Genomic DNA, 6141 nt, shown 5'->3' with positions numbered 1-6141 from the left:
GTATTTCGGGCTGTAGCATGAGGTACGGCAGATGTTTCCAACCATCCAGTGGTTGCTTCCACCATTGTAAGTACATAATGCTTACCTTGGCGTGTTTGTGGAAGTGTAATATAATCAATCTGCCAAGCTTCTCCATACTTACACTTTAACCATCACCCCCCACATAAGGACCCCCCATCTAAGGACCCCCCAGTTGTGCCCAGGGCTCATTGTAACATATCAGGACGCCCCATTGTCCCCAGGGCCCATTGTGACGTCCCAGGACCCCCCGTCATCCCCAGGGCCCATTGTGACATCCTGGGGACCTCCCTTTGTCCCCAGGGCCCATTTTGACACCGTGGGTATCCCCCTTGTCCCCAGGGCCCATTGTGACATCCTGGGGACCCCCAGTTGTCCCCAGGACCCATTGTGACAACCTGGGGACCAACCTTTGTCCCTAGGGCCCATTGTGACATTCCAGGACCCCCCATTGTCCCCAGAGCCCATTGTGACATCCTGGGCACCATCCTTGATCCCCAGGGCCCATTGTGACATCCCAGGACCCCACTTTATACTGAAGACCCATTGTGACATCCTGGGGACCCCCATTGTCCCCAGGGCCCATTGTGACATTCAGGGGACAGCCTTTTTCCCAAGGGCCCATTGTGACATCCCAGGACCCCCCTTTTTCCCCAGGGCCCATTGTGGCATCCTGGGGACCCCCTTTATCCCCAGGGCCCATTGTGACATCCTGGGGACTCCCCTTGTCACTGGGGACCCATTGTGGCACCGTGGGGACCCCCCATTGTCCCCAGGGCCCATTGCGACATCTCAGGACCCCCCAGTTGTCCCGAGGGCCCGTTGTGGCATCCGAGGACCCCCCTTTGTCCCCATGGCCCATTGTGACACCATGGGGACCCCCTTTGTCACTGGGGCCCATTGTGACATCCCAGGACCCCCTTTGTCCCCAGCTCCCATTGTGACAGTCAGGGGACCCCACTTTGTCCCCAGGGCCCACTGTGACATCCTAGGACCTCCCTTTGTCCCCAGGGCCCATTGTGACATCCGGTGGACCCCGTTGTCCGCAGGGCCCACCGTGGAACCATGGGGACCCTCCTTGTCACTTGGGCCCATTGTGACACCATGGGGACCACCCCTTTCTCCCCAGAGCCCATTGTGACATCCTGGGGACCCCCATTGTCCCCAGGGCCCATTGTGACATTCAGGGGACAGCCTTTTTCCCAAGGGCCCATTGTGACACCGTCGGAACCCTCGTTGTCCCCAGGGCCCATTGTGATATCCTGGGGACCCTCTTGTCCCCAGGGCCCATAGTGGCACCCTGGGGACCCCCTCTTTCTTCCCAGTGCCCATTGTGACATCCCAGGACCCCCATTGTCCTCAGGGCCCATTGTGACACCATGGGGACACCCCTTTGACTCCAGGGCCCATTGTCACATCCCAGGAGCCCCCTTTGCCCCCAGGGCCCATTGTGACCTCCTGGGGACCCGCCCTTGTACGCAGGGCCCATTGTGAAGTCCCAGGACCCCCTTTGTCCCCAGGGCCCATTGTGACATCCTGGGGACCCTCTTTGTCACTGGGGACCCATTGTATACACCATGGGGACCCCCAGTGTCCCCAGGGCCCATTGTGACATCCTGGGGACCTTCCTTTGTCCCAAGGACCCATTGTGACATCTCAGGACCCCACTTGTCAGTGGGGACCCATTGTGACACCATAGGGACCCCCGTTTGTCCCCAGGGCCCATCGTGACACCATGTGGACCCCCCTTGTCACTGGTAACGCATTCTGACAGCATGGGGACCCCCCCTTGTCCTCAGGGCCCATTGTGACATCCTGGGCACACCTCATTGTCCCCAGGGCCCATTGTGACATCATGGGGACCGCCTCGTCCCTCTGGCCCATTGTGGCACCGTGGGGACCCCCCTTATCACTCGGGACCCATTGTGACACCATGGGGACCCCCTCTTTCTCCCCAGGGCCCATTGTGACATCCTGGGGACCCCCTTTGTCCCCAGGGCCCATTGTGGCACCATGGGGCCCCCTTTTGTCACTGTGGCCCAGTGTGACACCCCAGGACCCCAGTTTGTACCCAAGGCCCATTATGACACCGTGGGGACCCCCTTTGTCACTGGGGCCCACTGTGGCACCATGGGGACCTCCTTTGTCCCCAGGGCCCATTGGGGCACCATGGGGACCCCTTTTGTCACTGTGGCCCAATGTGACATCCCAGGACCCCACTTTGTACCCAAGACCCATTGTGACACCGTGGGGACCCCCCTTGTCCCCAGAGCCCATTGTGACATCCTGGGGACGCCATTTTTCCCCAGGACCCATTGTGGCACCATTGGGACCCCCTTTGTCACTGGGGCCCATTGTGACGTCCCAGGACCCCCTTTGTCCCCAGGGCCCATTGTGACGTTCCCGGACCCCCCATGGTACCCAGAGCCCATTGTGACATCCTGGGGACCCCCATTGTCCCCAGGGCCCATTTTGACATTCAGGGGACAGCCTTTGGCCCAAGGGCCCATTGTGACACCGTCGGGACCCCCGTTGTCCCCAGGGCCCATTGTGAAATCCTGGGGACCCCCATTGTCCCCAGGGCCCATTGTGACATCCTGGGGAACCCTTTGTCCCCAGGGCCCATTGTGACGTCCCAGGACCCCCCATTGTCCCCAGGGTCCATTGTGACATCCTGGGGACCCCTCTTTGTCCCCACGGCCCATTGTGAGATCCTGGGGGCCCCCTTGTCCCCAGGGCCCATTGTGACATCCTGGGGACCCCCTTTGTCCCCAGGGCCCATTGCAACATCTCCCGTTGTGACACCGGGATGGCGGGAGAAGGGGGGTGGCGGGGGCGGCAGCGGCGGCGATTGGGGGGGGGCAGTCGGGGCTGGGCGGACAAGCGGCAGGTGCTGGGCTGCTACAGCGGGACCTGTGGGGCAGCCATAGGGCTGCTATGGGCTTGGTTATGGGTCACAGATGGGAGGGGGCAGCTGGGTGTGGCCCCGCCTACATGGGGTGGGGTCAGTGCCGAGGGGCGGGTACTGAGAGGGCACGCCCACGGGGAGCCCCTCGGGGGGGCGGAGCCTCTGTGTCACGCCCCATGGGAGGTGGTCTGGGGGCGGGCATTCTCTGGGGCACGCCCCCATGGGAGGAGCCTCTTGGGGTAGGGAGAGGGTGCGGTCAACATGGCACGGCCCCAAGGGGGCGTGGCTTAGCTCGGGAAGAGGTGGAGCCGAGAAGGGGCTGCCCGACCCGGCTCTCCAGGCGGCTCTGAGACGGAGCGGAGCGGGCCGGGCGGGGCCGGGCCGGGCACTCCCCGGGGCCTCGCAGAAACAGCGGCGCAGCGAGTCCGCTCCGGGCTCCAACGGTGCGCGCACGTGGCCGCCGAGAGCGCCCCGTGCACCTCGCAGCGCCCATTTCTGCGCATGCGCATTGGGAAGCCCTCGAGACAACCCTTCCCCCGCGGCCCGCCCCTTCTCTTCCCTCTCCGCAATCTGATTGGCCAGCTAAGCACGTCAATTTCCATTCTCTCCGCCTATGATCACCCGTCCCCGTTTGCCCCGCGCTGCGCTCTGATCCAGTGTCTATTTACACTTAAATACATTTAAACTTCCATTTTAACACTCAGGTATCTTTTCAAATTTACAGATTTTGACATATTTACAATTATATATATTTAGACTGGGATATCGATTTACATTTATTAATAAATTAAAGGTATGTATACGGGTGTGAGTGGATATATATAGATGATATTTATTACCTATTTAGACTATGTAACACGTAGTAATTATACATAGCTCTGCCTACTCACACTTTTTTCTATTTTAAGTTCCTATCTAGATATTTTTTTCTTTTTCAAGTCCTTCACTTTTTAATCTACAAATAGATAAGATGTTTGTATTCTTAAAACCATCAACAGAAATTCTTTACATTCTAAAATCCTTTATATAACAGAGTAGAAAAGGGGTTTTATTTTAAAATCATTTTATATCTACATGAATACCATTCTGCAATATATAAATACAAACGACAGACTTCTCTCTGTTTGAAATTCTCACGCTCATATTTACAGGGTTTAATAAGTTTTATCCTCCCCCAGGAATTTTCAGGCATTTTTGGACTGTGACCCCCTCTTTTCAGGGGGACTCCCTTTTGAGCCCCACATTGTGGGGGATTTGAGGGATTTTCTTGCAGTCAGTGAACATTGTATGGAACTGAACTGAACTGAACAGGGCTCTGAGGCCTCTGTGTCCTGCAAGAGAGCAGGAGCGGAGCAGCCCCCGTGTCTACGTGACTGTACAGCCTTCTTCAGTGTCGGAACCGAGCTGCTTCGCCTTCTGTTTGTCCACATGCACACACACCATTCCTCACTGGAAAACAGGCAGAAACCTTTCCACACGCACCCAGGTCTGTGCACCCAGGCCTTGTCTATTCCTGTCGGGTTTGCTGGGCTCTGTCAGGCTCCTCTGGCTCTGTCGTGCTGTGACAGCCTCTGTCAGGCCCTGCCAGACTCCACTGTTCGCTGTCAGGCGCTGTCGGGATTTGTCGGCCCCTGTTGAGTTCTATCAGGCTCTGTCAAGCCCTGTTGGGCTCTGTCGCACTTTGTCAGGCTCTGCCTGGCTTTATCATGTTCCATAAGTGCTCCAAAAACTGGATGCTCTTGCGATGCTTGTATTCACACAATTATCGCATATTCATTACAATTTGGGGGAATTTTTAGCATCAAACGCATCTATAGTAAGAAAAAATGTCATAAACCTAGGGTTAGACTGAGGTTAATAATTTCATGGTCTTTGCTGCCATCTAGCGTCCCTTAAGAGAATGCACAGAACACGCATTCGGAGGGTGCCTGCAGGTATGTGCCTGTTCTTGGACGAACCTGTGCGCGAAAGCCTTGGTGCCTATAAACGTTGGTCTGTCCACATGTGAGTGCCTTGATGTCAGCTCCATTTATGCTAAAGCTGGAGCATCATCGTTCAGACGTGTGCGTGTGTGCAGTGTGCCAAACATCCACGCACGTGTTTACCCTCAAGCACGTCAGTACATTTCACGTACGCCTTTCTGTCAATAGATGGGACTGGGCACGCTTGTGGAAGTGTGCGTGTGTGTGGCCACGTGTTTGCTTACACATCAGTGTGTAGCTGCGTGTGCGTGCACGCGGTGATGGGTGCACATACCTGGGTGCCCCACAGGTCCCGCTGTAGCAGCCCAGCACCTGCCCCATAGTCGCCCCATAAGTGCTCCAGACATGCCTCTTAAGACCCCTACAGCAGCCCCATGAGTGCCCCACAGGTAATTCCACAGCCGCCCCATCCCGCCCCACAGCAGCCGCTGCGGGACCCCCGGAGCCCCCCGGCCCCACAGCCGCCCCATCCCGCCCCACAGCGGCCTCTGCGGGACCCCCGGAGCCCCCCGGCCCCACAGCCGCCCCGCAGCCCCACAGCGCGCGGTCTCGGGCCCCGGTGCCGGCGAAGCCACGTCCTGGCCGCGGCCGGAGGAGCCGCCGCTTGTCCGCCCCCCACGTCCCCCCGATCGCTGCTGCTGTCGCTGCCTGAGGAGCCGCAGGAGCCGCCGCTTCTCCGCCCCCCCACGTCCCCCCGATCGCTGCTGCTGTCGCTGCCTGAGGAGCCGCAGCAGCCGCCGCTTGTCCGCCCCCCACGTCCCCCCGATCGCTGCTGCTGTCGCTGCCTGAGGAGCCGCAGCAGCCGCCGCTTGTCCGCCCCCCACGTCCCCCCGATCGCTGCTGCTGTCGCTGCGTGAGGAGCCGCAGCAGCCGCCGCTTGTCCGCCCCCCACGTCCCCCCGATCGCTGCTGCTGTCGCTGCCTGAGGAGCCGCAGCAGCCGCCGCTTGTCCGCCCAGCCCCGACTGCCCCCCTCCAATCGCCGCCGCTGCCGCCCCCGCCACCCCCCTTCTCCCGCCATCCCGGTGTCACAACGGGGACTTCGAGCGCGGCTGTGGAGGCAGCAGCTGTTCTGATAGCGAAGCCAAACCGGACCGGGAAACAGGACCGGGAACCAGGAACCGTGGCAGGGAAGTTTTCCCTTGGAGCAAACAAACCCCAGGTGTTCTTCAATGTTTATTGAGAAAGCAGAGTCAGGATGTACCAGTAGTCCGATTAGTGACCTTCTAAGACAA

Source organism: Patagioenas fasciata, chromosome 24 (genome assembly GCF_037038585.1).
Source record: "Patagioenas fasciata isolate bPatFas1 chromosome 24, bPatFas1.hap1, whole genome shotgun sequence".
Classification (NCBI taxonomy): Eukaryota; Metazoa; Chordata; class Aves; order Columbiformes; family Columbidae; genus Patagioenas; species Patagioenas fasciata.
The sequence above is the reverse complement of the archived record's forward strand: the minus strand, read 5'-3'. Positions refer to the sequence as shown.